The sequence below is a fragment of the Cherax quadricarinatus genome, chromosome 87, assembly GCF_038502225.1.
Source record: "Cherax quadricarinatus isolate ZL_2023a chromosome 87, ASM3850222v1, whole genome shotgun sequence".
Taxonomy (NCBI): Eukaryota; Metazoa; Arthropoda; class Malacostraca; order Decapoda; family Parastacidae; genus Cherax; species Cherax quadricarinatus.
In genome coordinates, this window is record NC_091378.1 from 17896564 (window position 1) to 17922185 (window position 25622).

The 25622-nt window shown below is 48.0% G+C and overlaps 1 protein-coding gene and 1 long non-coding RNA gene across 2 annotated transcripts in view; one reads left to right on the top strand and one right to left on the bottom strand.

Annotated features, from left to right (window-relative positions):
* LOC128703745 (dynein axonemal intermediate chain 1-like) overlaps positions 1–25622 on the bottom strand; it is a 93095-nt gene that overhangs the window by 10091 nt on the left and 57382 nt on the right. The gene's annotated exons all lie outside the window — the stretch shown is intronic.
* On the top strand, positions 1171–24847 carry LOC138855266 (uncharacterized). The gene is made up of 3 exons (XR_011394474.1): positions 1171–1629; positions 24207–24284; positions 24454–24847. It is a non-coding gene; the product is annotated as an uncharacterized lncRNA (long non-coding RNA).

The window sequence follows — 25622 nt, forward strand, 5'->3', positions numbered from 1 at the left end:
TTTCAAGCATATCGGCCAAAAAGGAAATGAAATATGCAAAATTTACGAGAAATTGCATTTGGAAGCGGAGCTGTACTCGGCGGTACTTGGAAAAGTGGTTTTGACACTTGCTGCTGATAGAACACCTCTAATTCCATCAACGTACGTGTACCAATTCTAAAATAAACCTTATATTCATGCTAAAAAAAATAAAGTTTCATAACTTTTTTGACATGTTGGAAGAGTTCTGTCTTGTTGCCCAAATAAATCTAAAAATATTTGGAATAGTTCAGAAAGGTACACTCTACCTTGTAAAGCAATCATTCTTCTATGTTTGTTGTGAAAATCAAGTCAATTCAATCATAAATAAAGATGGATTGCCCCTAAATAGGTAAATAACTTACTTTTGAGATATAGGCCGAAGCGCGCAGCACCCCAGGTGCGCGGGAAATATTTTTTTCCCCGAAAAATTCGCTTTATTTTACACTTTTTCCGTGACCTACGAATGTTTATTACAGTTAACCATTGTAACTCCGTTTTCTCTCATCACTAATGAGAGAACGGACCCTTCCTTCACCTTCAGGGAATATATCGATAGAAATTTTTTCCTCTCGGGCATCATATTATGCTATATATTATTTTTTAAAGTGTGCTTTTTATGTTTATATGCTATTATTATATTGCATTATGTCATAATACATCAATTGAGATAGATAAATAAGCCTTATAATTGATATTAGCGTGGGTATGGAATATTTTGTTGGCTGGAGGTATCGGCCATTTTGGGTACTATACCCAGGGTACCTGACTGGTTACTTGACCATATTATCTCCGCCCACTCTGCCATGATCTCAGACGGTGAATTTGTATTATATTAGACATAAAGATATAAGAAAACGATAAAAATAACACGGGGGAAAAAACATAAACAATGCCGCGTCAGCGCTTCTTACGCAATGCGATGCAAGGCGCTGTCACCATGCCTGTTATAAATGGCTGTAATTCCTTTTAGAAACATCGTACAAGGATAATAATTATACCAGAGTGTTGCCAGAAAGTTCAGCTATTTTTTGGTAACAATAACTCAATTTTCGGACTTTTTCGATTTTTTTTTGCTCCGCGCGCCGACGCTCCGATTTAAGAACGAATAACTAGACAAGAGTGTGTGTGGAGGGTGTTGGCTGCTCGGGTAATGGGTTCACATCCTGTCTACTACACGAGGGTCGCCTAAACACCAGTCAAGAATACTTAAGGATTAAGTATAAGCATTGAGAGACATACATTTCTCGGTGTATATACTTGAGTGTGATCAGGATAAACTTACTGAGTGTGCTTCTCTGAGTGGTTTCACTGAGTGTTCGAAACCCAGGCTGTTTCATGAGTTAGTCTGGGTTCAGAGACGAGACTAGTGTGTGTGTGTGTGCAGTAGCTGCCCGTTGTAGTGACAAAATTGTGACGAAAACAGTGATCAGTGATCCGGCAGAAGGGTTTTTTCTTCCTGCGAGAATGTCATAATTCTGACGAAGGCCTCCCTCTTCTTCCTTGGATCATACATAGTTGCCCTGACGCTGCATGACAGTGCAAGCATTTCCAAACAATGTATTATTGACGTGTTTGTGTGATTTTTTTAAAACAGTGACAGTTGTTATAGTAAGTGTTCCTATAATAGTGTTCCTATAATAGTGTTCCTATAATAGTGTTCCTATAATAGTGTTCCTATAATAGTGTTCCTATAATAGTGTTCTATATACTGGGTTCTGTTGAGCTGATTATTGAGTCGTACCACAGCAGCCACTCAGAATAATGAATTGGAAAGTACACACTGTACTAGTTCCGTACTATCATCGTAAGTACACATTGTACTAGTTCCGTACTATCATGGTAAGTACACATTGTACTAGTTCCGAACTATCATGGTAAGTACACACTGTACTAGTTCCGTACTATCATGGTAAGTACACATTGTACTAGTTCCGTACTATCATGGTAAGTACACATTGTACTAGTTCCGTACTATCATGGTAAGTACACATTGTACTAGTTCCGTACTATCATGGTAAGTACACATTATACTAGTTCCGTACTATCATGGTAAGTACACACTGTACTAGTTCCGTACTATCATGGTAAGTACACATTGTACTAGTTCCGTACTATCATGGTAAGTACACACTTTACTAGTTCCGTACTATCATGGTAAGCACACATTGTACTAGTTCCGTACTACCATGGTAAGTACACATTGTACTAGTTCCGTACTATCATGGTAAGCACACATTGTACTAGTTCCGTACTATCATGGTAAGTACACGTTGTACTAGTTCCGTACTATCATGGTAAGTACACATTGTACTAGTTCCGTACTATCATGGTAAGTACACACTACTAGTTCCGTACTATCATGTTAAGTACACACTACTAGTTCCGTACTATCATGGTAAGTACACACTGTACTAGTTCCGTACTATCATGGTAAGTACACATTGTACTAGTTCCGTACTATCATGGTAAGTACACTTTGTACTAGTTCCGTACTATCATGGTAAGTACACACTGAACTAGTTCCGTACTATCATGGTAAGTACACACTGTACTAGTTCCGTACTATCATGGTAAGTACACACTGTACTAGTTCCGTACTATCATGGTAAGTACACATTGTACTAGTTCCGTACTATCATGGTAAGTACACATTGTACTAGTTCCGTACTATCATGGTAAGTACACATTGTACTAGTTCCGTACAATCATGGTAAGTACACACTACTAGTTCCGTACTATCATGGTAAGTACACACTACTAGTTCCGTACTATCATGGTAAGTACACACTACTAGTTCCGTACTATCATGGTAAGTACACACTACTAGTTCCGTACTATCATGGTAAGTACACATTGTACTAGTTCCGTACTATCATGGTAAGTACACACTGTACTAGTTCCGTACTATCATGGTAAGTACACATTGTACTAGTTCTGTACTATCATGGTAAGTACACACTGTGCTAGTTCCGTACTATCATGGTAAGTACATTGTACTATTGTACTAGTTCCGTACTATCATGGTAAGTACACATTGTACTAGTTCCGTACTATCATGGTAAGTACACATTGTACTAGTTCCGTACTATCATGGTAAGTACACATTGTACTAGTTCCGTACTATCATGGTAAGTACACATTGTACTAGTTCCGTACTATCATGGTAAGTACACACTGTACTAGTTCCGTACTATCATGGTAAGTACACACTGTACTAGTTCCGTACTATCATGGTAAGTACACACTGTACTAGTTCCGTACTATCATGGAAGTACACACTGTACTAGTTCCGTACTATCATGGTAAGTACACACTATTAGTTCCGTACTATTATGGTAAGTACACATTGTACTAGTTCCGTACTATCATGGTAAGTACACATTGTACTAGTTCTGTACTATCATGGTAAGTACACATTGTACTAATTCCGTACTATCATGGTAAGTACACATTGTACTAGTTCCGTACTATCATGGTAAGTATATATTGTACAAGTTCCGTACTATCAGGGCAAGTACACATTGTACTAGTTCCGTACTATCATGGTAAGTACACACTACTAGTTCCGTACTATCATGGTAAGTACACATTGTACTAGTTCCGTACTATCATGGTAAGTACACATTTTACTAGTTCCGTACTATCATGGTAAGTACACATTGTACTAGTTCCGTACTATCATGGTAAGTACACATTGTACTAGTTCCGTACTATCATGGTAAGTACACATTGTACTAGTTCCGTACTATCATGGTAAGTACACATTGTACTAGTTCCGTACTATCATGGTAAGTACACATTGTACTAGTTCCGTACTATCATGGTAAGTACACACTACTAGTTCCGTACTATCATGGTAAGTACACACTACTAGTTCCGTATTATCATGGTAAGTACACACTGAACTAGTTCCGTACTATCATGGTAAGTACACATTGTACTAGTTCCGTACTATCATGGTAAGTACACATTGTACTAGTTCCGCACTCTCATGGTAAGTACACACTGTACTAGTTCCGTACTATCATGGTAAGTACACATTGTACTAGTTCCGTACTATCATGGTAAGTACACACTACTAGTTCCATACTATCATGGTAAGTACACACTACTAGTTCCGTACTATCATGGTAAGTACACATTGCACTAGTTCCGTACTATCATGGTAAGTACACATTGTACTAGTTCCGTACTATCATGGTAAGTACACATTGTACTAGTTCCGTACTATCATGGTAAGTACACACTGTACTAGTTCTGTACGATCATAGTTGACACATCATTAATTCCGTACTATTATAGTAAGAACTCGTAACATTATTTCTGTACTCTGATGGTAAATACTGTAACAACAACAACCACCAAACAACAACCACAACAACAATAGCCACCACCACCACTAAACAACAACAACAAAACCACCACCAACAAACAACAACAACCAAACCACCACCACCAAACAACAACAACCAAACCACCACCACCAAACAACAACAACAACCAAACCACCACCACCAAACAACAACCAAACCACCACCACCAAACAACAACCAAACCACCACCACCAAACAACCAAACCACCACCACCAAACAACCATACCACCACCACCAAACAACAACCAAACCACCACCAAACAACAACAACCAAATCAACACCACCAAACAACAACAACCACCACCACCAAACACCAACCAAACCACCACCAAACACCAACAACCAAACCACCACCACCAAAAAACACCAACAACCAAACCACCACCACCACCAAACACCAACAACCAAACCACCACCACCACCAAACAACAACAACCAAACCACCACCACCACCAAACAACAACAACCAAACCACCACCACCCCCAAACAACAACAACCAAACCACCACCACCACCAAACAACAACAACCAAACCACCATCACCACCATACAACAACCAAACCACCACCAAACAACAACAACCAAACCACCACCACCAAACAACAACAACCAAACCACCACCACCACCAAACAACAGCAGCCAAACCACCACCACCACCAAACGACAACAACCAAACCACCACCCCCAAACAACAACAACCAAACCACCACCACCACCACCAAACAACCAAACCACCACCACCAGCAAACAACAACAACCAAACCACCACCACCAAACAACAACCAAACCACCACCACCAAACAACAACAGCCAAACCACCACAACCACCAAACAACAACCAAACCACCACCAAACAACAACAAAACCACCACCAAACAACAACAACCAAACCACAACCACCAACAAACAACAACCAAACCACCACCACCCCCACAACCAAACAACCAAACCACCACCACCACCAAACAACCAAACCACCACCACCACCAAACAACAACAACCAAACCACCACCACCAAACAACAACCAAACCACCACCACCAAACAACCAAGCCACCACCAAACCACCACCACCAAACAACCAAGCCACCATCAAACAACCAAACAACCAAACCACCAAACAACCAAACCACCACCACCAAACAACAACAACCAAACCACCACCAAAAACATCAACAAAACCACCACCAAACAACACCCAAACCACCACCAAACCACCACCAATCAACAACAACCAAACCACCACCAAACAACAACCAAACCACCACCACCAAACAACAACCAAACCACCACCACCAAACAACAAACCACCACCACCAAACCACAACAACCAAACCACCAAACAACAACCAAACCACCACCACCAAACAACCAAACCACCACCAAACAACAACCAAACCACAACCACCAAACAACAACCAAACCACCACCAAACAACCAAACCACCACCACCAAACAACAACCAAACCACCACCAAACAACAACCAAACCACCACCACCAAACAACAACCAAACCGCCACCACCACCAAACACCAACAACCAAACCACCACCACCAAACACCAACAACCAAACCACCACCACCACCAAACAACAACAACCAAACCACCACCACCACCACCAAACAACAACCAAACCACCACCACCACCAAACAACCAAACCACCACCACCACCAAACAACAACCAAACCACCACCAAACAACAACAACCAAACCACCACCACCAAACAACAACAACCAAACCACCACCACCACCAAACAACAACCAAACCACCACCACCACCAAACAACAACCAAACCACCACCACCACCAAACAACAAGAACCAAACCACCACAACCACCAAACAACAAGAACCAAACCACCACAACCACCAAACAACAACCAAACCACCACCACCAAACAACAACAACCAAACCACCACCAAATAACCAAACCACCACCACCACCACCAAACAACAACCAAACCACCACCACCACAACCAAACAACAACAACCAAACCACCACCACCACCACAACCAAACAACAACAACCAAACCACCACCACCACCAAACAACAACCAAACCACCACCACCACCAAACAGCAACAACCAAACCACCACCACCAAACAGCAACAACCAAACCACCACCACCAAACAGCAACAACCAAACCACCACCACCAAACAGCAACAACCAAACCACCACCACCAAACAACAACAACCAAACCACCACCACCAAACAACCAAACCACCACCACCAAACAACCAAGCCACCACCAAACCACCACCACCAAATAACCAAGCCACCACCAAACAACCAAACAACAACCAAACCACCACCAAACCACCACCCAAACAACAACCAAACCACCACCACCAAACAACAACAACCAAACCACCACCACCAAACAACAACCAAACCACCACCACCAAACAACAACAAAACCACCACCAAACAACCAAACCACCACCAAACAACAACCAAACCACCACCACCAAACAACAACATCCAAACCACCACCACCAAACAACAACATCCAAACCACAACCACCAAACAACAACAACCAAACCACCGCAACCAAACAACAACAACCAAACCACCACCACCAAACAACAACAACCAAACCGCCATCACCAAACAACAACAACCTAACCACCACCACCAAACAACAACAACCAAACCACCACCACCAAACAACAACCAAACCACCACCAAACAACAACCAAACCACCACCACCACCAAACAACAACAACCAAACCACCACCACGAAACAACAACAACCAAACCACCACCACCAAACAACAACAACCAAACCACCACCACCAAACAACAACAACCAAATCACCACCAAACAACAGCAACCAAACCACCACCACCAAACATCAACCAAACCACCACCATCACCAAACAACGAAACCACCACCTCCAAACAACAACAACCAAACCACCACCACCACCAAACAACAACAACCAAACCACCACCACCACCAAACAACAACAACCAAACTACCACCACCACCAAACAACAAGAACCAAACCACCACCACCAAACAACAAGCAAACCACCACCACCACTAAACAACAACAAGCAAACCACCACCACAAAACAACAACCAAACCACCACCACCACCACCAAACAACAACAACCAAAGCAAACCACCACCACCGAACATCCAAACCACCACCACCAAACAACAACAACCAAACCACCACTACCACCAAACAACAACAACCAAACCACCACCACCACCAAACAACCAAACCAAACCACCACCACCACCAAACAACCAAACCAAACCACCACCACCAAACAACAACCAAACCACCACCACGAAACAACAACCAAACCACCACCACCAAACAACAACAACCAAACCACCACCACCAAACAACAACAACCAAACCACCACCACCAAACAACTACAACCAAACCACCACCACCAATCAACAACAACCAAACCACCACCACCAAACAACAACAATCAAACCACCACCAAACCACCACCACCAAACAACAACCAAACCACCACCAAACCACCAAACCACCACCAAACAACAACAACCAAACCACCACCAAACAACAACCAAACCACCACCAAACAACAACCAAACCACCACCAAACCACCACCAAACCACCACCAAACAACAACCAAACCACCACCAAACAACCAAACCACCACCACCAAACAACAGCCACCAAACAACAACCAAACCACCACCACCAAACAACAGCCACCAAACAACCACCACCACCGCCAAACAATAACCAAACAACCAAACAACAACCACCACCAAGCAACATCCAAACCACCAAACAACCAAACCACCACCAAACAGCCAAACCACCACCAAACAACCAAAGAACCACTACCACCATTAAACAATAACAACCAAACAACCAAACAACAACCACCACCAAACATCCAAAACACCACCAAACAACCACCACCACCACCACCAAACAACAACCACCAAACAACCACAAAACCAAACAACAACCAAACAACCACCAAACAACCACCACCACCACCAAACAACAACCAAACCACCACCACCAAACAAAACCAACCAAACAACAACCAAGCAACCACCAAACAACCACCACCACCAAACAACAACCACCAAACAACCAAACAACAACAACCAAACCACCACCACCACCACCAAACAAAAACAACCAAACCACCACCAAACAACAACCAAACCACCACCAAACAACAACAACCAAACCACCACCACCAAACAACAACCAAACCACCACCACCAAACCACCACCACCAAACAACAACAAACAAACCACCACAACCAAACAACAACCAAACCACCACCAAACAACAACAACCAAACCACCACCAAACAACAACAACCAAACCACCACCACCAAACAACAACCGAACCACCACCACCAAACCACCACCACCAAACAACAACAACCCCACCACCACCAAACAACAACAACCCCACCACCACCAAACAACAACAACCAAACCACCACCACCAAACAACAACAACCAAACCACCACCACCAAACAACAACAACCAAACCACCACCACCAAACAACAACAACCAAACCACCACCAAACAACAAACAAACCACCACAACCAAACAACAACCAAACCACCACCACCAAACAACAACCAAACCACCAAACAACAACCAAACCACCACAACCAAACAACAGCCAAACCACCACCACCAAACAACAACCAAACCACCACCAAACAACAACAACCAAACCACCACCAAACAACAACAACCAAACCACCACCAAACAACAACAACCAAACCACCACCAAACAACAACAACCAAACCACCACCACCAAACGACAACAACCAAACCACCACCACCAAACGACAACAACCAAACCACCACCACCAAACGACAACAACCAAACCACCACCACCAAACGACAACAACCAAACCACCACCACCAAACGACAACAACCAAACCACCACCACCAAACGACAACAACCAAACCACCACCAAACAACAACAACCAATCCACCACCACCAAACAGCAACAACCAAACCACCACCACCAAACAACAACAACCAAACCACCACCACCAAACAACCAAACCACCACCACCACCAAACAACAACAACAACCAAACCACCACCACCAAACAACAACCAAACAACCACCACCACCAAACAACAACAACCAAACAACAACAACCACCACCAAACAACAACCAAACCACCACCACCAAACAACAACAACAACCAAACCACCACCACCAAACAACAACCAAACAACCACCACCACCAAACAACAACAACCAAACAACAACAACCACCACCAAACAACAACCAAACCACCACCACCACCAAACAACAACAACAACAACCACCACCACCACCACAACAACTACTACTACTACTAGACAATGATAATTACTCTAGTAATAATTACATTAATAACACACTAACAGTGTAACTGAAGTCACATTATTTGCATTAATTATATTTAGGTGTAATTTAATATTATTCGTAAATATAATCTAAAGTTAAATAATTGATATTTTTTTTAGTTTTTAATTAATTTTACCTAAATGAAGTTTCAGTATTAAGTCCCGGATGTTAATTAAAAAAAAATACCCTTGAAATTGTCTAGTGGTAAGTGTGCCTTGATTGTCCTTGTGGGGTGAGCGGGGAAGTGGGGTGAGCGGGGAAGTGGGGTGAGCGGGGATGTGGGGGGAGCGGGGATGTGGGGTGAGCGGGGAAGTGGGGTGAGCGGGGAAGTTGGGTGAGCGGGGATGTGGGGGGGAGCGGGGAAGTGGGGGGAGCGGGGAAGTGGGGTGAGCGGGGAAGTGGGGTGAGCGGGGAAGTGGGGTGAGCGGGGAAGTGGGGGGAGCGGGGAAGTGGGGTGAGCGGGGATGGGGGGGGAGCGGGGATGTGGGGTGAGCGGGGATGTGGGGTGAGCGGGGAAGTGGGGTGAGCGGGGATGTGGGGTGAGCGGGGAAGTGGGGGTGAGCGGGGAAGTGGGGGTGAGCGGGGAAGTGGGGTGAGCGGGGAAGTGGGGTGAGCGGGGAAGTGTGGGGTGAGCGGGGAAGTGGGGTGAGCGGGGAAGTGGGGGGAGCGGGGAATGGGGGGGGAGCGGGGATGTGAGCGGGGAAGTGGGGTGAGCGGGGATGTGGGGTGAGCGGGGAAGTGGGGTGAGCGGGGAAGTGGGTGAGCGGGGATGAGCGGGGATGTGGGGTGAGCGGGGATGTGGGGTGAGCGGGGAAGTGGGGTGAGCGGGGAAGTGGGGTGAGCGGGGAAGTGGGGTGAGCGGGGAAGTGGGGTGAGCGGGGAAGTGGGGTGAGCGGGGAAGTGGGGGGAGCGGGGAAGTGGGGTGAGCGGGGGGGATGTGGGGTGAGCGGGGATGTGGGGTGCGCGGGGATGTGGGGTGAGGGGGGAAGTGGGGTGAGCGGGGATGTGGGGTGGGGGGAGCGGGGAAGTGGGGGGAGCGGGGTTGTGGGGTGAGCGGGGAAGTGGGGTGAGCGGGGAAGTGGGGTGAGCGGGGAAGTGGGGGGAGCGGGGAAGTGGGGTGAGCGGGGATGTGGGGGGAGCGGGGATTTGGGGTGAGCGGGGATGTGGGGTGAGGGGGGAAGTGGGGTGAGCGGGGAAGTGGGGTGAGCGGGGATGTGGGGTGAGCGGGGAAGTGGGGTGAGCGGGGAAGTGGGGTGAGCGGGGAAGTGGGGTGAGCGGGGAAGTGGGGTGAGCGGGGAAGTGGGGTGAGCGGGGAAGTGGGGTGAGCGGGGAAGTGGGGTGAGCGGGGAAGTGGGGGGAGCGGGGAAGTGGGGGGAGCGGGGAAGTGGGGTGAGGGGGGAAGTGGGGGGAGCGGGGAAGTGGGGTGAGCGGGGATGTGGGGTGAGCGGGGAAGTGGGGGGAGCGGGGAAGTGGGGTGAGCGGGGAAGTGGGGTGAGCGGGGATGTGGGGTGAGCGGGGAAGTGGGGTGAGCGGGGAAGTGGGGGGAGCGGGGAAGTGGGGTGAGTGGGGAAGTGGGGTGAGCGGGGATGTGGGGTGCGCGGGGAAGTGGGGGGAGCGGGGAAGTGGGGTGAGCGGGGAAGTGGGGTGAGCGGGGAAGTGGGGTGAGCGGGGAAGTAGGGGGAGCGGGGAAGTGGGGTGAGCGGGGAAGTGGGGTGAGCGGGGAAGTGGGGTGAGCGGGGAAGTGGGGTGAGCGGGGATGTGGGGTGAGCGGGGAAGTGGGGGGAGCGGGGATGTGGGGTGAGTGGGGAAGTGGGGGGAGCGGGGAAGTGGGGTGAGCGGGGAAGTGGGGTGAGCGGGGAAGTGGGGTGAGCGGGGAAGTGGGGTGAGCGGGGAAGTGGGGTGAGCGGGGAAGTGGGGTGAGCGGGGATGTGGGGTGAGCGGGGAAGTGGGGGGAGCGGGGAAGTGGGGTGAGCGGGGAAGTGGGGGGAGCGGGGAAGTGGGGTGAGCGGGGATGTGGGGTGAGCGGGGATGTGGGGTGAGCGGGGAAGTGGGGTGAGCGGGGATGTGGGGTGAACGGGGAAGTGGGGTGAGCGGGGATGTAGGGTGAGCGGGGATGTGGGGGAGCGGGGAAGTGGGTTGAGCGGGGAAGTGGGGTGAGCGGGGAAGTGGGGTGAGCGGGGAAGTGGGGGGAGCGGGGAAGTGGGGTGAGCGGGGAAGTGGGGTGAGCGGGGAAGTGGGGTGAGCGGGGATGTGGGGTGAGCGGGGATGTGGGGTGAGCGGGGATGTGGGGTGAGCGGGGATGTGGGGTGAGCGGGGATGTGGGGTGAGCGGGGATGTGGGGTGAGCTGGGATGTGGGGTGAGCGGGGAAGTGGGGTGAGCGGGGAAGTGGTGTGAGCGGGGAAGTGGGGTGAGCGGGGATTTGGGGTGAACGGGGACGTGGGGTGAGCGGGGAAGTGGGGTGAGCGGGGAAGTGGGGTGAGCGGGGAAGTGGGGTGAGCGGGGAAGTTGGGTGAGCGGGGAAGTGGGGTGAGCGGGGAAGTGGGGTGAGCGGCGAAGTGGGGTGAGCGGGGAAGTGGGGTGAGCGGGGAAGTGGGGTGAGCGGGGAAGTTGGGTGAGGGGGGAAGTGGGTTGAGCGGGGAAGTGGGGTGAGCGGGGAAGTGGGGTGAGCGGGGATGTGGGGTGAGCGGGGATGTGGGGTGAGCGGGGTGAGCGGGGTGAGCGGGGAAGTGGGGTGAGCGGGGAAGTGGGGTGAGCGGGGATTTGGGGTGAGCGGGGAAGTGGGGTGAGCGGGGATGTGGGGTGAGTGGGGAAGTGGGGTGAGCGGGGATGTGGGGTGAGCGGGGAAGTGGGGTGAGCGGGGAAGTGGGGTGAGCGGGGAAGTGGGGTGAGCGAGGATTTGGGTTGAGCGGGGAAGTGGGGTGAGCGGGGAAGTGGGGTGAGCGGGGAAGTGGGGTGAGCGGGGAAGTGGGGTGAGCGGGGAAGTGGGGTGAGCGGGGAAGTGGGGTGAACGGGGATTTGGGGTGAGCGGGGAAGTGGGGTGAGTGGGGAAGTGGGGTGAGCGGGGATGTGGGGTGAGCGGGGAAGTGGGGTGAGCAGGGAAGTGGGGTGAGCGGGGAAGTGGGGTGAGGGGGGTGGTGGGGTGAGGGGGGAAGTGGGGTGAGCGGGGAAGTGGGGTGAGCGGAGAAGTGGGGTGAGCGGGGATGTGGGGTGAGCGGGGAAGTGGGGTGAGCGGGGATGTGGGGTGAGCGGGGATGTGGGGTGAGCGGGGAAGTGGGGTGAGCGGGGAAGTGGGGTGAGCGGGGATGTGGGGTGAGCGGGGAAGTGGGGTGAGCGGGGAAGTGGGGTGAGCGGGGACGTGGGGTGAGCGGGGATGTGGGGTGAGCGGGGAAGTGGGGTGAACGGGGATTTGGGGTGAGTGGGGAAGTGGGGTGAGTGGGGAAGTGGGGTGAGCGGGGATTTGGGGTGAGCAGGGAAGTGGGGTGAGTGGGGAAGTGGGGTGAGCGGGGATGTGGGGTGAGCTGGGAAGTGGGGTGAGCTGGGAAGTGGGGTGAGCGGGGAAGTGGGGTGAGCGGGGAAGTGGGGTGAGCGGGGATGTGGGGTGAGCGGGGAAGTGGGGTGAGCGGGGAAGTGGGGTGAGCGGGGAAGTGGGGTGAGCGGAGAAGTGGGGTGAGCGGGGATGTGGGGGGAGCGGGGAAGTGGGGTGAGCGGGGATGTGGGGTGAGCGGGAATGTGGGGTGAGCGGGGAAGTGGGGTGAGCGGGGATGTGGGGTGAGTGGGGAAGTGGGGTGAGCGGGGATGTGGGGTGCGCGGGGATGGGGGGTGAGCGGGGATGTGGGGTGAGCGGGGATGTGGGGTGAGCGGAGAAGTGGGGTGAGGGGGGATGTGGGGTGAGCGGGGATGTGGGGTGAGCGGGGAAGTGGGGTGAGCGGGGAAGTGGGGTGAGCGGGGAAGTGGGGTGAGCGGGGAAGTGGGGTGAGCGGAGAAGTGGGGTGAGCGGGGATGTGGGGTGAGCGGGGAAGTGGGGTGAGCGGGGATGTTGGGTGAGCGGGAATGTGGGGTGAGCGGGGAAGTGGGGTGAGCGGGGATGTGGGGTGAGTGGGGAAGTGGGGTGAGCGGGGATGTGGGGTGAGAGGGGAAGTGGGGTGAGCGGGGATGTGGGGTGAGCGGGGATGTGGGGTGAGCGGGGAAGTGGGGTGAGCGGGGATGTGGGGTGAGCGGGGAAGTGGAATGAGCGGGGATGTGGGGTGAGTGGGGAAGTGGGGTGAGCGGGGATGTTGGGTGAGCGGGGATTTGGGGTGAGCGGGAAAGTGGGGTGAGCGGGGAAGTGGGGTGAGCGGGGAAGTGGAAGAAGAGGTTGGTGATAGGAAGAACGAGAGTGGAAGGGCAGGTACTAGTCGCTAGGCAGATAGTGGTTCAGGATTGTGGACACGGCAGGAGTGCTGGGAATCACTGGCCAGGGCTCGCCCGTACGCGACTATGCAAGGTACTGGTGAGGGCTTGTAAAATAAGATAAGATTTCGTTCGGATTTTTAACCCCAGAGGGTTAGCCACCGAGGATAACCCAAGAAAGTCAGTGCGTCATCGAGGACTGTTTAACTTATTTCCATTGGGGTTCTCAATCTTGTCCCCCAGGATGCGACCCACACCAGTCGACTAACACCCAGGTACCTATTTGCTGCTCGGTGAACAGGACAGTAGTGTAAGGAAACGTGTCGAAATGCTTCCACCCGCCGGGAATCGAACCCGGGCCCTCCGTGTGTGAAGCGGGAGCTTTAGCCACCAGGCCACCGGGCCACAAATTAACGTGCGATAGCCGGGAATTTGTGGCCCGGTGGTCTGTATTCAGACAGGACATTGTTAAATGTCCACACCTGTTAAGAAAAGGTTGGCTTTGTTGGCTGCAGGCAGGTTATTTGTATAAGGGATTTGGGGGAGGAGCTAAGAGGGGGTAAGAGATTGTTTGGGTTTGCTGATCTGCGTGTTTTCAAGGAGAATGGTCCAGTATTCATGTCGAGTCTCTAGTCTGTGTCGCTAAGCGTCTTCCAGTACACGTTCAGTGCAGGGATGTCTGCTCGGGTATGGATAGCCTCACTTGGAGTGAAACACCCATCGCAGAGCCTTGTTCTGGATTCGCTGTAGTTTTAGTCTGTTGGTCTTGGCTGCTAAGGAGAGGGCTAGTGGGCAGCAAGAGAGTAGGGGGCGAATGAGAGATTTGTACAGGTGTAGTTTGGTTAGAGTGGAGGCTTGCCTTAGATTGAAGAGTCCGTTGAGGGCTCTCCTAACCATGGCTTGCTTTGTGTTAATGTGTCTGTGTATGCGACATCCAGGTTGACATCCAGGACACTGGTTGTTTTTGTGACTGGCAGGTATGTGCGGGCATCTGCTGTTCTGAGTTCGACTGGTGGAGGGGATCGGCTTTTGTGTAATTGGAATAGTAAAAAGACACAAATGCAACTAATGTGACATTTTATTGTGGCAACTTTTCGCTCTCCTGGAGCTTTTTCAAGCCTCTGAAAAAGCTCCAGGAGAGCGAAATGTTGACACAATAAAATATCACATTAGTTGCTCTTGTGTCCTTTTACTTTACATATTGTCGGTAATTCTACCTACATTAATATAATTGAAATAGGTCATGTTGGATTTTGTGGCACTGGATTTTATCCTCCACTTTTGCTCCCAGAAGGCTATCTGGTCTACTTCGTCTTGTGTTCTACGTGCGAGTATGTCTATAGTTTGGTGGGCGATGAGTTGGGTGATGTCTGCGTATGCATGAGTGATGGTGTTATCGACTGCAGGCGCTGGGAGTCGTTTGTGTATAATATGTAGAGGGTGGGGGAGAGGACAGACCCCTGGGGAACTCCCGCATGCAGTTGGAAATCGAGTAACAGTCTTGGAATTTGATTCTTATTGTCCTTCCATCTAAGAAGTTAGAGTAGTTTGCGGGTGGGTAGTGGTAGGTTGAAGTTGGTGCAGAGTTTGTGTTTGTCCGTTGTGCCAGACTGCATCGAAGGCTTTTTCGACGTCCTTTGCTAAAAGGGCTGTATTTTTCCTTTGTTTCATGTTTGTGTAGATGTAGTTGAGTATTATGTTTAGGGCATCCTGTGTAGAGCGTCTGGTTCTGAATTCAAATTGGCCTTCCATGAGGAGGGAGTTATGTTCGAGGTATCTGTGGAGGCGAAGATTGATGAGTTTTTCAGAGTTTCCCCCGGATTTCGAGTAGGCTAATGGGTCTATAGTTTTTGGGTCGGAGTGATCTTTGGTTTGGTATGAGGATAGCAGTGGCAGCTTTGAAGAGAGGAGGACAGTGTCCCGATGCTAGTGAGGCATTGATAAGGTTTGTGTAGGCTGTGATGATAGTCAGGGAGGTGTTTTAGTACAGTGTGGTTTAGGCCAGAGGCTCCTGGAGCCATGGGAGGGAGGTGTGGAAATTTATTTGGTCCCTAAAGTTCCACAGGACAGATCCAGCATGGCCGTAATGGGATGGCTGAGCTGGCTGGCCCTTAAACCCTCCCAAACAAACAGCATTCTCTCCATTTGGCGTGGATTGTTGGTAGGCATTTATTTAATTTGTAGATTTACCCTTCAGGGAAGGAGTAGGTAGTTTTACTGTTAGTATATTAATATTAGGTTTACTAAGGCAACTGTAGATAATAATGTAGACCTAAGACCTTAACATAGGTAGTAATAGGCCGATAATGTAGGCAAACACTAGGATAAGTTAGCTAGGGAGAACTGGCAGCCCTAGTTTGAATGAAGAGACGAGAGTCTGGAAGAGGGACCAGCTCGTTCTTCTTAAGACAGACACCAACTGGACAAGACGTGCCGTGATCAGCAGACGGCGCCCCCCACGTGTCTTCACATTTGAGACCTGGGGAAATCTGGTAGAGGCACCTCGATGTACCGTAGATGACCTCCGTCAGGCCGATACAGTAAGACAAGACCTCCACTATATCTCGTAGATTTCTGGCCAGTGTTTACCTGGAGTTTACCTGGAGAGAGTTCCGGGGGTCAACGCCCCCGCGGCCCGGTCTGTCACCAGGCCTCCTGGTGGATCAGAGCCTGATCAACCAGGCTGTTGCTGCTGGCTGCACGCAAACCAACGTACGAGCCACAGCCCGGCTGATCAGGAACTGACTTTAGGTGCTTGTCCAGTGCCAGCTTGAAGACTGCCAAGGGTCTGTTGGTAATCCCCCTTATGTGTGCTGGGAGGCAGTTGAACAGTCTCGGGCCCCTGACACTTATTGTATGGTCTCTTAACGTGCTAGTGACACCCCTGCTTTTCATTTGGGGGATGGTGCATCGTCTGCCAAGTCTTTTGCTTTCGTAGCGAGTGATTTTCGTGTGCAAGTTCGGTACTAGTCCCTCTAGGATTTTCCAAGTGTATATAATCATGTATCTCTCTCTCCTGCGTTCCAGGGAATACAGGTTTAGGAACCTCAAGCGCTCCCAGTAATTGAGGTGTTTTATCTCCGTTATGCGCGCCGTGAAAGTTCTCTGTACATTTTCTAGGTCGGCAATTTCACCTGCCTTGAAAGGTGCTGTTAGTGTGCAGCAATATTCCAGCCTAGATAGAAGAAGTGACCTGAAGAGTGTCATCATGGGCTTGGCCTCCCTAGTTTTGAAGGTTCTCATTATCCATCCTGTCATTTTTCTAGCAGATGCGATTGATACAATGTTATGGTCCTTGAAGGTGAGATCCTCCGACATGATCACTCCCAGGTCTTTGACGTTGGTGTTTCGCTCTATTTTGTGGCCAGAATTTGTTTTGTACTCTGATGAAGATTTAATTTCCTCATGTTTACCATATCTGAGTAATTGAAATTTCTCATCGTTGAACTTCATATTGTTTTCTGCAGCCCACTGAAAGATTTGGTTGATGTCCGCCTGGAGCCTTGCAGTGTCTGCAATGGAAGACACTGTCATGCAGATTCGGGTGTCATCTGCAAAGGAAGACACGGTGCTGTGGCTGACATCCTTGTCTATGTCGGATATGAGGATGAGGAACAAGATGGGAGCGAGTACTGTGCCTTGTGGAACAGAGCTTTTCACCGTAGCTGCCTCGGACTTTACTCTGTTGACGACTACTCTGTGTTCTGTTAGTGTGGAAATTATAGATCCATCGACCGACTTTTCCTGTTATTCCTTTAGCACGCATTTTGTGCACTATTACGCCATGGTCACACTTATCCAAGGCTTTTGCAAAGTCTGTATATATTACATCTGCATTCTTTTTGTCTTCTAGTGCATTTAGGACCTTGTCGTAGTGATCCAATAGTTGACAGACAGGAGCGACCTGTTCTAAACACATGTTGCCCTGGGTTGTGTAAATGATGGGTTTCTAGATGGGTGGTGATCTTGCTTCTTAGGGCCCTTTCAAAGATTTTTATGATATGGGATGTTAGTGCTATTGGTCTATAGTTCTTTGCTGTTGCTTTACTGCCCCCTGTGTGGAGTGGGGCTATGTCTGTTGTTTTTAGTAACTGTGGGACGACCCCCGTGTCCATGCTCCCTCTCCATAGGATGGAAAAGGCTCGTGATAGGGGCTTCTTGCAGTTCTTGATGAACAGAGAGTTCTATGAGTCTGGCCCTGGGGCAGAGTGCATGGGCATGTCATTTATCGCCTGTTCGAAGTCATTTGGCGTCAGGATAACATCGGATAGGCTTGTGTTAATCAAATTTTGTGGCTCTCTCATAAAAAATTCATTTTGATCTTCGACTCTCAGTCTGGTTAGCGGCTTGCTAAAAACTGAGTCATATTGGGACTTGAGTAGCTCACTCATTTCCTTGCTGTCATCTGTGTAGGACCCATCTTGTTTAAGTAGGGGCCCAATACTGGACGTTGTTCTCGATTTTGATTTGGCATAGGAGAAGAAATACTTTGGGTTTCTTTCGATTTCATTTATGGCTTTTAGTTCTTCCCCCGATTCCTGACTCCTAAAGGATTCTTTTAGCTTAAGTTCGATGCTTGCTATTTCTCTGACCAGTGTCTCCCTACGCATTTCAGATATATTGACCTCTTTTAGCCGCTCTGTTATTCTTTTCCGTCGCCTGTAAAGGGAGCGCCTGTCTCTTTCTATTTTACATCTACTCCTCCTTTTTCTTAGAGGAATAAGCCTTGTGCATACATCGAGTGCCACCAAGTTAATCTCTTCTAGGCATAAGTTGGGGTCTGTGTTGCTTAGTATATCTTCCCAGCTTATATCGGTTAGGACTTGGTTTACTTGGTCCCACTTTATGTTTTTGTTATTGAAGTTGAATTTGGTGAATGCTCCCTCGTGACCAGTCTCATTATGTTGGTCTGGGGCTCCACGCATACATGTCTGAACCTCAATTATGTTGTGATCTGAGTATATTGTTTTTGATATGGTGACATTTCTTATCAGATCACCATTGTTAGTGAAGATGAGGTCTAGTGTATTCTCCAGTCTAGTAGGCTCTATTATTTGCTGGTTTAAATTGAATTTTGTGCAGAGATTTAAAAGCTCGTGTGAGTGTGAGTTTTCATCAGAGCTGCCTCCTGGTGTTATTACTGCAACAATATTATTTGCTATATTCCTCCATTTTAGGTGCCTTAAGTTGAAATCCCCCAGGAGCAAGATGTTGGGTGCAGGAGCTGGAAGATTTTCCAGACATTGGTCAATTTTTAACAGCTGTTCCTGGAATTGCTGGGATGTTGCATCCGGAGGCTTGTAGACTACCACAATGACTAGGTTTTGGTTCTCGACCTTTACTGCTAAAACTTCCACTACATCATTTGAGGCATTAAGCAGTTCTGTGCAAACAAGTGACTCTGCAATGTACAGGCCAAACCCCCACTTTTGCCTGTTCACTCTGTCACATCTGTATAGGTTGTAACCTGGGATCCATATTTCGTTGTCCAAGTGATCCTTTATGTGGGTCTCAGTGAAAGCCGCGAACATTGCCTTTGCCTCTGCAAGCAGTCCACGGATGAAAGGTATTTTGTTGTTTGTTGCTGGCTTTAGACCCTGTATATTTGCAAAGAAGAATGTTATCGGACTGGTGGTATTGTTGGTACTGGGGGGGGGATTTTTTTTCCGGCATTAGTATCTGTATCTGTTGGTTTGGAGTGGAGGCCATCGACTGTGGTTCCACTCCAGGAATGACTGGATTTGGTGTACGATTTCTGCCATTTCCTGCCAATCTTTTTTTTCCTTCCTGGCACTAAAAAACCTCTCCCTCTTGAGTGGCTGTGGCTACCCAGGTTTTCCCATGGCCTGGATGTTTTGTATCTTTTTGTCCCCTTTAGATGGTATGCCTGGCAATTTAAGTTATAGCACAGTTTGTTTGGGTGTATTTCTTAGTAAACTAATGTTCTAGTGTAGTTATCCTCTTCAAAACCTCATTTTCTCTTACTCAAAGACGACATGGAGAGGAGTAACTCATTTATATCGAAATATTGCTGGCGGACTCTCGCTATATTATGGCCTATTTTATTCAGTCTAGAGTATATACCATGTTTGTATGTTATTTATAGTGTTTATTATATCATATTAGATCAATTCTGATAGATAAATAAGCCGTAGAGTTTATATAAGCGTAATAATGAAGTGATTTCTCCTGGCTCTCTCCGGAGCGGAAATACTGCCGAGTGTTCACAGATGCTTCCTGATTGGCTGGCACTCTACGGATAAGCTCCGCCTACTCTTATATGATGCCAAATAGTTACTTATTATATTAGAAAGAATAATTCACCACAGGAGGGGTATTTGAAGAAGAGGTCCCGCCGTCGTTTCATGGAGGAAGGAGGAGGAGGCAGGTCTGTTCTGTGCTTGAGTATGTTCTCTGGATTGCCTCTCGACTGTTGGTGCCGGTTTCAGGTTATCTGCTTTGCGTCTATGTGCTTTAATGTTGGGTCTGGAAGAGTTGGATGTGGTGGGTGGGGGAGGGCGCTGGAGGGACGGGTTTGAGTGATAGAAGGTGTAGTGAAGGTGACGGAGGATGGGAATGGGGAGGGAGGGGGGACTGTGAGTGGGGTGTTAGAGTTGTTCAGTGTAGTGGGTGGGGTTTTCTGTTGTGCTGGAGGGGGGAGGGGAGTTATTAGAGTTGGGGTGAAGTGGGGGGGTCGTGTCTGGTGAAGCCAGAGGGGGGATTTTTGCTAGGGAGGGAAGGTTGTTGGCCGACAGTATGACATTGAGTGTATGTGAGTATTCAAGTTGGTGGATTTGTGAGAGTGCTGTTGCCGAGTGTACAGCTGTTAGTATTTTGTAGTTTATGTAGTCAAGAGTGGTTGTGGGTGCTAGGGTTCTTGGTGTTGATGTGGTGCCTTGAAGTGGTGGTGGGGTACTGGAGGGGTTGGGGGGCGTGGGGTGGGCCCAGGTGAGTGGGGTAGCCCAGGCGTTAGAGGGGGGGGTGCAAGTGAGGGGGACAGGTGCAGGGTTTGGGTTGGGTAAGGAGGGAGGTTGGTCTCCTTTCAGGATGTTCCTTTCTAGTAGGGCAAGAGTTTAATACTGCAGTGTTAAGACGGTCGAACTTATTACAGATGCAAGCACTGCTGTTCGTATTGTCTCGATGTCCATGACTCGCGAAATCGTAGATACGATTGTAAACAAACCATACCACGGGTGGGGTTAGAACCCGCGATCAGAGTCTCAAAACTCCAGACCGTCGAGTTAGCCACTGGGCCAGCTAGCTTCAATAAGATTCATCCAAATATACCTAGCTGGGTGACTTATTGAAGCTAACTGGCCCAGTGGCTAACGAGACGGTCTGGAGTTTTGAGACTCTCTGATAGCGGGTTCTAACCCCACTCGTGGTATGGTTTTTTTTCGATGTCCATTCCTACCTGCTTTACACCTCTACATCCAGGATGATTCAAGCCTTGTATCTCGTTGCATTTAATTTAATTCTTACTTTTGGGATTAAAGAATCCTTGATTAGCATCTTAGAATTTGTATGATAGCTGAGTGGACACACGTGTAGCTTTATGCATGGAGACTCAAATTCGGCTGACGCCAAAGTTTATCCCATGAGGTAGCTTAGTGAAGCTGTAACATACATGGTGGGTGGGTGTGTGTGTGTGTGTAAGATAAGATAAGATAAGATTTCGTTCGGATTTTTAACCCCGGAGGGTTAGCCACCCAGGATAACCCAAGAAAGTCAGTGCGTCATCGAGGACTGTCTAACTTATTTCCATTGGGGTCCTTAATCTTGTCCCCCAGGATGCGACCCACACCAGTCGACTAACACCCAGGTACCTATTTGCTGCTAGGTGAACAGGACAATAGGTGTAAGGAAACGTGTCGGAATTTCCACCCGCCGGGAATCGAACCCGGGCCCTCCGTGTGTGAAGCGGGAGTTTTAGCCACCAGACCACCGGGCCGCCTAATTGTGGTTGCAGGGGTCGACACTCAGCTCCTGTGTGTGTGTGTGTGTACTCGCCTAGTTGTACTCGCCTATTTATGGTTGCAGGGGTCTAGACATAGTTTCTGGCCCCGCCTCTTCACTGATCGCTACTAGGTCCTCTCTCCCTGTTCCATCTGTTGTATCATACCTCGTCTTAAAACTATGTATGGTTCCTGCCTCCCCTACGTCACTTGCCAGACTATTCCACTTCCTAACAACTCTGTGACTAAAGAAATACTTCCTAACATCCCTTTGACTCATAAGAGTCTTCAACTTCCAATTGTAATCCCCTTATTTCTGTGTCCCATCTCTGGAACATTCTGTTTCTCTCCACCTTGTCAATTCCTTGCAGTATTTTTGATGTTATCACGTCTCCCCTAATCATCCTGTCCTCCAGTGTCGTCAGGCCGATTTCCTTTAATCTTTCTAGCTCTGGAATTAGTCTTGTTGCAAACATTTGCAATTTCTCTAATTTCTTGACGTGCTTGACCGGGTGTGGGTTCCAAATTGGTGCTGCGTACTCCAGTATGGGTCTGACGAACACAGTGTGTGTTTGTGTGTGTATGTACGTGTATGTACGTGTATGTACGTGTGTATTTACGTGTACGTACGTGTGTTTATGTACGTATTATGGAAGGATGGTGTGGTAGCAGTACAGTAGTAGTAAAGACATCTCAAGTGACTGCGTTGGCGAGTCTGGGAAGTGAGATTTGTTAATCTTAGAGATAAAGCAATTTTTATTGTGTAACTGAAGCGAATGAGGTCATTTACGCTTTTCCCAGCAGGGGCTGTGGTGTGTGGACATCGGAGAAACCACCTACACCTTCAAAACACGTCTGAACAAAAATTTTATGCCAGCAGATGCTACAACCAGAACATCTTCGCGGATGCTCTGAGCACCAGCCGTGATAAAGAAGAATGCCCGTCTGGTTACACGAGAACCCGCTACACGGAACCATAAGTGGCTGGAGTTAACCCTTAAGGTTGACGTCATGCGTGTATGTGAACCCCATGCACACCATGCAGTCTCTGTAGCTCACTGATGAATAGAATAAAGACCGCTGTGTTATCTCAGAGACTGTACCTTTTTGATGCTAAGACTAGCAAGTGCAGCTTGTTTGTGCAGAGCTAAAACTCCTTGGCCTATTCAAGGCCTTTATCTCCAACTCCTGGAAGGGTTAATTACGGTGTACATCCTGTATCTCGTAAGGAAAATGAATTGCAGCGTCTCTGGTTGATTTCAGGTCCCTCAACTATGTTCTCATTCGCTGAAGTACAAAGGGCTACTGATATGGTAGAATACAAATGATACTTTTCTTGCCTAGATCAACCACCTGGAGTTTACCTGGAGAGAGTTCCGATGCAAGTATGGAGAGGTAAGCCAACAAAATTCTCTGCCAAATGATAAAACACTTTGCGTCAAGAGAAATGTCAATATTCCTTAGAACAAAACAAATACCACCAGGATAAGACCAATTTTTTCTTCTTAGTCCATGAAATCTGAGCTTTTCTTGAATCACATCCGTTTACCCGGAGTCCTCCAGTTCCTTTATTAAAGTGATGGAAAGAACCGAGATGCGGCTGCAAGACTGAGTGGAAAGCTGACGCGTAAATTAAGTTTTTGATTTCATTACAAATGGTTAAGTTCTACGAAGTTTTAAATTTAAGAGTTATCGCAGGTTCTCTACACATATGCTGCTATGTATGATAATCTATGTAACTGTATTTGTGTATACCTGAATAAACTTACTAATTAAATCTTTGTGTAAATCTTTCATCATAACGAGGTAATCCTTCGAAGATAAGCTCTTAATGAAAGCTTTTATTCTAAGGAATTGGAGCTACCTTCCCTGAATATTACGTTTGTGTTTTAGGTTTAAAGTATATCTGCCACATCATTCCAGGCTCCGTTATCTGGTCACCATAAGAATTGCTTAATCACTTTGTATGTACTGTGGAGTATATATTTTGACTGAATGAAGATGTATAACTAGACAAATGAGTGGCATATACTGAGTAGATGCTTGTGGATACTTGCAGGTATGAGTCCGTCGTCAGCGTCCCCGGCAGCAGGAGGTGACGAGGCGACGCCCTGGCTACGTCACCCTTCAGGAAAAGGTGAGGTTACCTCTTAAGTCTCTTCAGTAGAAAGTCTCACTTGTGATGTAATTTAGATACTATTTATTTGAGGTAAATATCCATTGTTTATATCGTGAAGATACAAGTGAAGACATTATGGAATAACTGAGAAGCTACATTATCAAAACTCTCAATCTTACCATTGCAGGTGTGTGTAATTTTGTAGCTCCTCGAGGGACAGTTACTCGCTACTTGACAGGTACGTTCTCATGCTTTAATCCAGTATCTTATACAAACCATACCACGGGTGGGGTTTGAACCCGCGGTCAGTGTCTCAAAACTCCAGACCGTCACGTTAGCAATTGTTATTACAATTTCGTGAGTCGTACAATATCGATTTCGTGAGTCATCTTATAGAAGCATCACGTTTGGCCTTGCACAACGCCATTTTGTTATTGTGTTTTTCCACTATCCAGGGAGGGAAGCGAGGCCATGTAAATAATACAGAGGATGACGACACTATATGTCCTCTTTCACTCTGTATTGGCACACATTTAAATAATTTTCTCTAATCGTGAAAATGCTAAAAGGGAAAAGTTGTGTTTAAGAACGAGTTATGCTTTTTCCTTGGGTTACTTGACGAGATTTGTCGCTTCTGCCTGTTACAGATACAAATTTTATGTCCTGTTTATTAGGGCACGAATTATCCTTTTCTAATTGTAGTTTATTTATCAGTTCTTTCCCTCTTCCTGATGGTTGTTCTTTATAATATGTATCGATCATCTTGATGAGGGAATTACTAGTGAAATGAGCAAATTCGCCGATGACACAAAGATAGGTAGGATAATTGATTCAAACGTAGATGTTAGGGAACTTCAGGAGGATTTAGACAAACTCAATACCTGGTCAGCAAAGTGGCAGATGAAGTTCAATGTAGATAAATGCAAGGTTCTGAAGCTCGGGAGTGCCCATAACCCTAGTACTTATAAGTTAAATGATGTAGAACTTAGCCATACAGATTGTGTAAAGGACTTGTGGAAATTGGTGTCACGCCCCTTGTGCAGATATCCAAGAACTAGCTACAAGCAGTATTAAAACAGGGAAGTGTTTTTGGGTATGCCCAAATGAGATAAATCTGTGGACTAAAATCACAAGGGTATTAAAAGAGGATAACATCAAAGCTGCTTTCATAGACAACCTGGAAGCTTTCTACAACAGATGGGAACATAAAAAGTCTGGGCTGAATGGTACTGCCCTTGATACTGGCCATGTAGTCAGAAACTGTAAGGCTGGAGGTGATGTCCTGGTAGTCAGTAAATGTGGGGCTCATAGTGCTGTCCTGGGAGACAGTAATGGTGAAGCTGGAGGTGCTGTCCT